The sequence below is a fragment of the Acanthochromis polyacanthus genome, chromosome 1, assembly GCF_021347895.1.
Source record: "Acanthochromis polyacanthus isolate Apoly-LR-REF ecotype Palm Island chromosome 1, KAUST_Apoly_ChrSc, whole genome shotgun sequence".
NCBI lineage: Eukaryota > Metazoa > Chordata > Actinopteri > Pomacentridae > Acanthochromis > Acanthochromis polyacanthus.
Window position 1 is genome coordinate 53,878,343 of NC_067113.1, and position 10,667 is coordinate 53,889,009.

Here is a 10,667-nt window from a genome sequence, read left to right on the forward strand (position 1 = left end):
CACACTGAGGGTAACTAGTTGTAGTGGTGCTGGTGTGTGTGTGTTGAGTATGTGACCATTCTGTTATGGCAGACCCATTGCGGCTGTCCTTCAGTGATGCTGACGGGGGATATAAATTCATTACTCCATGAAGCAGACAAGCCATCATTCTCAACGCAGTGGTTCCACATTCATATACAGTGCACATTTGTGTGTGATAGTGTGCAACACCTCAGTGTGAGTGAATGTGTGCAGCACGCTGTGTGTGGGTGTGTGTTTCTGTTTGCACTCCGTAGTCTGGTGTGTGGGTGACAGAACTGGTGAAGGTCAACCAGATAGGTGGGGTCAGCTGACTGTTATTCAACAGCAATCGTAACAGAACCTGCCAAGAATATTGATTGACAGCATTTACAACAGACAGCTCTACCTGGCATGTCATTGACTCAAAATGTAAGACTTTATCACAGTCAAATAGCTCATAATTATCTGCCTGCATTTATCACACTTCCAGTTTATGCTGTTTTTAAGACTATGAGGTGACCACACAGCACATGTAAACATTGATCTAAATGGGCTATAGTGCGTATGAGTGTGTCCATTTATTGTACGCTCACCCTTTCACAGATGTCCCTGACCTTCCATGCCAAGAAAATGGATTACATGCAGACATCATCATCCACAAAAAATAGAAAAGTGAGAAAAAAACTGTAGCTGCACTAGCTATGCAGTCAGGCAGCTCTTAGACAGAGCACTGCTTTATTTGTTAAATGTCTCCACAATATAATGCTCACAGGCAGAAGACAAATATGTTGCTGCTGATGTATGTTTAGCAGCTATAATGGTCACGTGTCAGTGTAGCATGTTATCATGCTAAAATCTGCTCATTAGGACTAAATGCAAAGTACAGCTGAGGCTGATGAGAAAGCAATTGTCAGGATTTGCAGGATTTTTCATTAACAGAAAGACAAATTACATTTTTCAATCTGATCAGGAAACTGGAGGAAGAGTTTACAGATTGAAATCCTATTCAGACGGGGGATAACACTAACACTGCTGGCTTCACAATTCTGTCTATGTGCGATGAAAATCTAGCTCCTTTATGAAAAGTGAACTAAAAATAAAATAATAAATTAAATAAAAAGCAGCTGTGATGGGGTTTAAGACTCAACCTGAGGATATGAAACAACTGATTACGCTGCTAACTTCTAAACTTTTATTCTATGAAGAAAAGTACATAGTGTGCCTTGCTGTTAGATCCTAAAGGATCCTGTATCCATGTTGGGGACGATTTGTGTATTTATATGCGTTTCTAAATTATAAATGAGTAATTACTGAAGCCCTGCTGTTGTGCTGTGCATAAATACAAGTAGACCTTTCACTTTGGAGTCGCTGTACACAGCTGCTGCTGTTTGATGCTGTAGGTATTTAACAAACTCAGAGGAATGAGTCCTACGAACAGATGGAAGCAACAAACGACACTACAGCTTCCATTAACATTTGTCAAAACTTGAATTACATTTAATTATCTCATGAATGGATCTCTTTTGTCTTCACTGCAGTAAAAGTTTAAATTTTCAGGAATGTTTCGTTGTTTCATTGGTTTGTCATAGATATGAAATTGCAGGGCAAAGTGAGAAAGAAACTTAATTTGTGATTTTGGGACATAAACAGTCTTTTGGGTTCTCTGTGATGTGGCCACACCAATATTAGTGCTGAAATGAGGAAAAAAATCTTACCTAATTCACTTCACATGACTTGTGTGTTCCTGTTTGCTTAAACAGCAGTTTGCAGTACAGACAGACTTGTTAAAAATGTTCTGGATAGTTGTGAGATGGGACCCAGTCATATTGCTATTGTAACGCGGCATGAGTCCATCAGGCAGATGCTGAGATATTTCCATGGATAAATGATAAATTAGGCTTCACTAGTTGTTAGAATACAGTGAGGCTCATAAGTTTTGAGACAGAAACAGTTTTGCAATCTTGGCTCCATACACCACCACGATGGATTTGAAATGAAGCAATCATGTGTGATTGATAGGTTTTAACAAAAATAATGCATTAACTATTTTGGAATTACAGCCATTTTTCCACATAATCCCTCTATTTTCACAAGCTCAAAAGTAATTGGACAGCATATTTATGAATATAAGGATTATTTGTAATACTTGGATGCAAATTCTTTGCAGTCAATGATTGCCTGAAGTTTTTCTTTTATGAGGTTTGCCTTCATTGCAGCTAAATTCAGTTGCTGTTTGTTTGCAGGTCTTTCTGCCTTAAGTTTTTTTTTCTTGTTGGGTTGAGGTTGGTTGACTTTCTAGCTATCTGTTACCACTTGGGATGGTGCCAAAACTATGTGGAACAATGTGGGTTACCTATGCTTGTGTTTGAGTTGTTGTTGGTCCTTTTTGCTTTTTCCACTGCTCCAGAAGACACCAAAAACATAGCAGAGTATTTCGGAGTAAAACTGAGTGATAAAAATAATGGGTTGCCATCGGAAGCATTACTGGCAGGCCTATTGCATCAGCAGTCACAAGCAGTGCTTAGAAACATATATAGTCTTCATCATATCAAAAAGACCCTTTACCCTTTCAGTTTAAGCCAACCTTTCAACCAATTACCAATCGACCTATACATAGTGTTATCAGCCAGAGGCGACGTGTTGCTGGCTTGGTGGAGGGCTGCATGCAAGTGCGTCTCTATGGCCTCTGCATTGGTTGAATTCCCATAATCCTACTCTCTGCGTAGGTGGAGAGCTACGGAAACAGACACCAATGCAGAGCCATAAATCTATCTTGACTCGGCCATTTAAGAACATCACATATCTTCGCCTTAAGCAGCAGGTTGCTTTCATGGTACGTTTTGGGTCATTATCTGTCTGTACTGTGAAGTGCCGTCTTATCAGTTTTGCAGCGTTTGACTGAATCTGAGCAGAAGGTACAGCTCTATGCACTTCAGATTTCATCCGGCTCCTTTTATCAGCTGTCACATCATCAAAAAACACCAGTGACCCAGTTCGGTTGGCAACCATACGTGCCAATGCCATAACGCTGCCTCCACCATGTTTGACAGATGATGTGTTACGCTTTGGATCAAGAGCCGTTTCTTTCCTTCTCCATCCTCTTTTCTTTCTGTCATTCTCCCACAAGTTCTTCTTAGTTTCAAAGATTCTTGTTCCAGGACCAGGCAGCTTTCTTTCTTCTTTTTTACATGTCTTCTAGTAAGGTCTAATCTGGTATTTCAGTTCTTGAGGGTCACCAGTAGTTCCTGTCCATATCTATATTCATGAAGGCATCTCTTGATTGCAGATTTTAACAATAAGAGAGTTCTAGACTTGGCTGGATGTTGTGATGAGGTTGTTTTTCAGAAACAATTCTGCAATCATCCACTTTAGTTGTGTGTTGGGGTCTTCCAGGTCTTTGTGGTGTTGCTAATCTCTGCAGTACATTTCTTCCTTTTAAGAATTTGCCCTTTTCTGAAGTTACTTGAGCTTAATGGTGGTCTCCTTCACTTGCATCAACATTTCTTTGGACCACGTGTTGAGAGTGCCCATGCACAGCTACCAAATGCAAATTCGACACCTGGAATCAACTTGAGATCCTTTTATCTCCTTAATTTGTCATGAAATAATGAGAAAACTGGCCACACGTGCCCATACAACTGCTTATCAGTCAATTGTTAAATTACTTTTTAGCCTGTGAAAATAGAGGAATGATACAAGACAAAAAAAGTGTGTAATTCCTAAATCCGATATTTTTGTTAAACCCCTTGGACTAAAGCCGACAGACTACATTTCAATCACATCTGCACTGCTTCATTTAAAATCCACTGTGGATAATTTCTGAGGCAAAATTATGAAAACTATTCAAAAACTTAGCTGAAATCATGACCAAATAAGTAACTTCCTGGAACCATACTATTGGCTTAACACCAACAAACATATGAAAAAACATATACTGTAAGCACTTTTTAAAACAAACAGTCTCAGAGATATTTTAAAAGGCACCTAATCTTTTTTTTTTTTTTTTTTTTTCTCTTTTTTGTCTGCATTTATTCTCATTGTTTAACTCCATGAAAGGGGTGTCAACACTTTATGAGATTAATGCATATTTTAGTCTTGCAGCCAAATATCTTATTATTTGGTGCATGCGTGTGACCATCACCAGCCCTCCCTGAAAGCTAAGCTGACACTTTTTATTACATTACCCTGTTTAAGAGCCAGGGAGGGCAGTGCTACACCTCAGTGGTGATGTGAGGGGAAACAAAGGGGTGGACAGGACGAGAGGGGATGGACAGGGACAGGGTCTAGCAAGCAATGCTATTACATCTGAAGAATATCAGGTGTTGTGCTATTCCCAACTAATAATTACCCATCAATAAGACAAAAAAGCAAACACATACACAAGAGAACAGAAAACCAAACAAACAATAAATAAATAAATAAATGAAAGAATAATTAGCCAGACAGTACTAAACACCATAGTTGTGGGTGTCATGTTAGTATAGAGTGGAATAGGCCAGATGATACTAGAGGAAGATACTAGAGAAAAGGAGAGAGGGTTTAGTTTGAGATTAGACTCTGGAGAGAGTCTCAGCACATTCCGGCGGGTCCCATCACTGCTCAACAGCGGAACTCGACAGGAGCTGGTGGGACCTGAGCAAACATGCACATGCAAGTGTGAAAGACCCCGAAGCCCAGAACAGCCATCACAGCAGTGCAGTGCCAAGCCGACAGGGCACCCCCCCACAGGCCGAGGAGCCACGGGGCAGCGCCCCCAGAGAGCAACCGGGGCCACCATGTACCACACGGACCCCGAAGACAAGAGGGCGAAGCTACCAACACCCCCAGCACGCCGGAACCGGCCCAGGCAGCCCGGGGCAAGCGGACCCACCCGCCACCCAAACCCCAACCCCGCCCGCCCCAGCCCCCACCAAACCCCCAGTTCTAGACTTGGCTGGATGTTGTGATGAGGTTGTTTTTCAGAAACAATTCTGCAATCATCCACTTTAGTTGTGTGTTGGGGTCTTCCAGGTCTTTGTGGTGTTGCTAATCTCTGCAGTACATTTCTTCCTTTTAAGAATTTGCCCTTTTCTGAAGTTACTTGAGCTTAATGGTGGTCTCCTTCACTTGCATCAACATTTCTTTGGACCACGTGTTGAGAGTGCCCATGCACAGCTACCAAATGCAAATTCGACACCTGGAATCAACTTGAGATCCTTTTATCTCCTTAATTTGTCATGAAATAATGAGAAAACTGGCCACACGTGCCCATACAACTGCTTATCAGTCAATTGTTAAATTACTTTTTAGCCTGTGAAAATAGAGGAATGATACAAGACAAAAAAAGTGTGTAATTCCTAAATCCGATATTTTTGTTAAACCCCTTGGACTAAAGCCGACAGACTACATTTCAATCACATCTGCACTGCTTCATTTAAAATCCACTGTGGATAATTTCTGAGGCAAAATTATGAAAACTATTCAAAAACTTAGCTGAAATCATGACCAAATAAGTAACTTCCTGGAACCATACTATTGGCTTAACACCAACAAACATATGAAAAAACATATACTGTAAGCACTTTTTAAAACAAACAGTCTCAGAGATATTTTAAAAGGCACCTAATCTTAATTCAATCTCAATAAAGAGGGTGGCCACTGTCCCATTTTAGTTATTTGTACATTCTTTTCTTTCTCACCTTTTCCCCTCGTGATTTATGACTGGCTGAGGAATGAAGGAGATCCTTTTAAAAGCACCAAAAATGGCCCTTCCTCATCCACCCAATGAAGTTATTCAATTGCCACCCAATATGGCAGGGACAAATGACAGCCATTAGGGTGCAAAGCTTCCAGTTGCACTTTGGCCCGAGCCTCTCACCTTGTGATTATGCCGGGCATTCATCAGATAGAAGATGAAACTGACTCAAGGAGGTTCTGATCTCCAGCCAGAGTCTCTAAAAAGCTCATTATTTTCCTATTATAGCTACTAGAACAGCATTATAGTCTCTGGTCCTTGAAATTTCACTTCAGGACACGTAGTATAGTTCCTACATTGCACACAGACACACACACAAACATGAAAAAATTGTTTCAAACTTACGAATTTAGTTAGGTGAGTTACAGAAAAGTCCCAAGGTATTCAGGATCTGAAAAAGTTCTAAAAGGTTTGGAGAGGTCAAAGAATTAGGACAGAAACAAAGACACTGTGGTCTTTCCCCAAAATTCCATTGTCTTTGATGCTGCACACGGTCTGAAATGTCGAAAAAAAAAAAAAAACTCACTGGGAACTGGACAAAGAAAAGGAGGACTTTCAATTTCTCTCCGCCTCTGAATGTGAGACAGCAAAAGAGAGATATATAGATGAGGAAATTGGATTGAACATCTGAGTGGAACAGTGGACAAGAGAATAGAGGGTGGCAAGAAATTGAGATGAATGAAGTAAAGGGTATAAAGAGCATGTGAATAGAAGTGGGAGGAAAAGTAAAACTCTATCATCTGATCATCAAAGCCCACTGTCTATGGGAAAAAGGAAAGGCAAACCTTATCATGGCAGACAGACACATTGCTATTTTTATGACAATACATTATGCCCAGTAGAGACATTTTCCATTAATTTGGCATTTGGGCTATGCAGCAAAAGCATGAAGCCAAGAATGATTGGTATTTGTGCTTTTAGGGCTCTTTTTATGCTTTTTTCTCCTTGAACAGATACACAGTAGTGAATTTGATCTATGAGGCTGCTTTGACCATGATATTCTGCATCATGTCAAGCAGGAAAAGTGCCACATTTAGCTGTGATGTTCAACATAGCAGCAAAGAGGTCAAACTCACACATCGTTTGCCTGCACTGGAAGCAAACATTCGAGCGGCAAAGAGAGAACAGTGCCATCAGTAGCTGAAGGAGAAACGGCCTGAAGTCCACTTTCTACTTCAACCTAAAGTTCCACGAACAGGGGTGCTTCAAAAAGACCGTTTAGAGGATTAGATTTTAAATATTAGAATATTACCTGCATGCTTTCTTGGTTTCCAAGATGACATTATTAAAGCAATATTCTCCTTCTGCACCAGCAGATTTAATATGAGGAGCTACTAATGAAAACATCACCCTTTCACAATGATTAATATTTGATGAGTCTTTGTGTTGGTGGTTTGACTTTCTAGAACATTTAAAGCTTATTCATGCTGAATCACTGTGTGCTTTAAAACTGCCATGCAGAGATCTTGCAGTTTCACAACTAGGTCTGTAACAAAGATAACACAACCTTGTGACTGAACAGACTTCAACACATTTTCAGAATCTTCAGGATCATTTCTATGATCCCTGGATGAGAACAGCTGGATGAAATCATTTAAATCACTATCTCCACCTCGTTTTCTACTGCTTGCAAACTCTTCTTCTGCTATGGTGTAACAGCAGCAACAGTTTACCTCTTGGGTTTTAACTTCGAAAATTTGACCAACTGCATCTCAGTGAGCATCTTTTGACAATAATTTCATGAAATTAGTTGCAAACTAAAGCGCCACCATGAGTCATTCCATCTCATTTCAACAAATCTGAGGAAATTTTGTTGCATGACCTCCTCTGATCATCTCCAAACTTTTTTTTTAACTATCCCAACATAAGAATAGATTACTTGCAAAGTTTTAACATCATATGATTGCTATTTGCTAAGTTATAAAATATTTAAATCCCTATTTTTCCACTCGGAAATTGATATGTTAGGTAGAAAGGCTTGATTTAGGAAGATAATACTGGGAACTGACTGATGATATAGACTTACAAGTGATCTGAAGGGTTCAAACACCTTAACAATAGAGCAGGAAAAAAAAATTTGGAATGAATATACCCATTTCTCTGTGGTACAGGGCAATTTAAAAATTTGGCGAAAATGGCATTTTTCAAGAATTTAGGCATTTTTTTCACAAATTTTAATAAGTAACAAGGTTCATATGTTATAAAAATCTCAAAGTACCTTAAAAGTTCTCTCTAACCTAAAAATATCCAAGAGCTAGCTAGTCTCCTTAGACCTCAAAACGATGCCTATTTATGAAACAGACTGAAAAACACCATACATATATTGGCACAGAAACCAATGTGGGACATGGAGTAGAAACATGAAACTTTGTCTGTATAACAATAAACATCCGAATAATTGATATCTGAAGTATCAACATTGTTTCTTGAATCCTTCATGGCCAATTTAACCAAGAAATGCACTATGTTTTATAGGCGTTTTTTTAGGAATTCTAACTAATATATTGCAGTTAAAATGAGTTATATTGCCTTAGGTCCCATGTAAAACATGTAATTTGTCCCCAACTTATCACACCACTATTTCTGTCCTTTGAACTGCTTGAATTTCTCTGAAATCAGGCCATCATCTGCACCAGATATGTGGTACTGTCCACCACGGCGTGTTGAAGGAGCAGTGATTGGACAGAGGATGTGGGCTGTAGGCACCCACACTACGTCATCCTTTCTAGGCCATGTGAACTTCTTGCTGGGACCTTTTGGGTGCATGAATTTCACTTGCAAATCTTCAAATTCAGCTGATAAGTCAAATACGATACCGAGGCTGTCCTGAGAATGCAGTCTGGGAGTGATGCCATTTCTTCTTATTCAGTTACTGTATGAAAGAAAAAACAATGTCTATATAATAATTAACTTCAGATATGCCCTTTGTAACTTATACTACGATGCTGATGCTTCAGATTCATCTTTCATCTTTAGTTGGTCATGTAAATGGTTCCTAAAAACAAAAACGAGGATCAAAATGTATAGTAAATTGATTCAGCAGTTGCTCATCTTTGGCACAAGAAACAAATATGAAAGTAAGTTCACACATACTTCACACATACTAGTTCCTCCAAAAAAAATTTGAACCGCGTACCATGTATCCCACATGCACTTTTTAATGCCTAAAGTTAGGCTATTTTGGGTCTACACCTGAGTTCAACAGCCTATAAATCAATAAATAAGCTTTATTTTAATGTTTTAAAACTTTTACCTTATGCAACTTTCATTAGTAAAGAAGAAAATTCATTCTTTCAATGTCTTTTCACAAGAATAAGTCCTAAAATAGAGGCATGAAAAACCCAAAATAAAGTCGCCCATGAAATAATAAGGATATTTTGGGAAATTCCACAGTCCAGTATTTTTTTATTTTCATTCATTTCTATACTTTTCTCACCAGAAGGGTAAAAGTTTTGGAAGGGGAAAAAATTCTGACCATGTAAAAGGAGTATAAATTGCTTTTTTTAGTAGTTTAAAACCCTAAAATCATAGGCGAGGATTAAGTTTGGACTGACTATGGGTATTAGATTAGATCATTACTGCTTATACTGTATGTTTATAACCATAATACTTTGCATTTGTTCATAAAATTACCCAAATAAAGCCCAAAAAAATTTTTGGGAGGATCTGAGAAAGTGGTGCAACAAGCATTTGTTGAATTGACATGGAATGACTCCCATTTGGTTTCAAGTCAAATGAAAATGGGCAGTCTAGTAACTTGAACAAGGTGATTTTTGCAGCAAACGGGTGCCAATCAAAGGCATTAATATCACTAAATAAAAACTAAAAGCATAAAATACAGAGAAAAGTACAATCAAATCATGAGTCACAATTGTCTGAATGACAATTAATTGTCAACCAATTTTCCATGAGTGTGACAGGCAATAGAGATAAGATCTTTACTTGAACTCTGAATGCAATTTTCTACAGTAAATTTCAAGTAAGTGCTACTTTATTTTAATTTTATACAAACTGAATAGAAATGTCACTGTCTGTACCACAGGAAAAATGCCTTTCAAAACTTACTATTTTCTTTGGCAAATGGTCTCGAATTACAAAAAGCACACGTGATTTGTACTAAGGCGGCTAAGGACATGCATAAAAACCAGTCTAAGTCTTTCAGGTGCTGCATATTTGTGTGTGTAACACACACAAAGGCAAATCACAAAACTGCCTTCAAATAGATGAGCGGCAGGTGGTTTGACTGGCAGGCCCAGACCACACTTACAGGGAGTTCATTGCTCTTAATCTCATCCTATGTCTACCCGTGGCCACTAAATTACAAGATGTCACCTGCCAGGCCTTGTGAATCTACATTTTTAGCTGCAGAGGCACAGCACACAGACTGAGCCCCCCATCTGAGGTGAAATGGTAAAGTCAGTGAGATTCGTGTGCATTTGTGCATCTGCCCGTGTGTCTTTTCACTCAGCCCTATCCTTCAGTCTGCATTACATGGGGAAGGGATAAGGCACGCATTCAGCCAGGAAGAGAAAGCACACAATTAAGAAAGCCATAAAAGAGCACCTGCTTGCTTACCAAAGTGTGGTCAGGCTTCTGGTTTCACATTTGTGAAGCCATAAACCATGAAATATATGTAGCACCAACAAGAAGGGAGATTTTCCATCCACATTTTAAGAGGATTTTTCCTTCATTGCAAGTCAGCTGGGTTTTTGTTACAGCAAATTTGCTCAAGGTACCTGCAAATATCAAACTAGTACATTATTGTTTGTCAGTTTTTTTTTTCTACCTGTGCAGGCATTTAGAATAAAGTTTAAAGTGTGGAAATATGAACTAATATTTGTACAGAAGTCAAGTGAGTCACTCTTGGCACTCTTATTAGCAAAGACAAATGCACAAAGCATTCAGGTAGCAGCTTCAGACTCGTAGCTGGTGA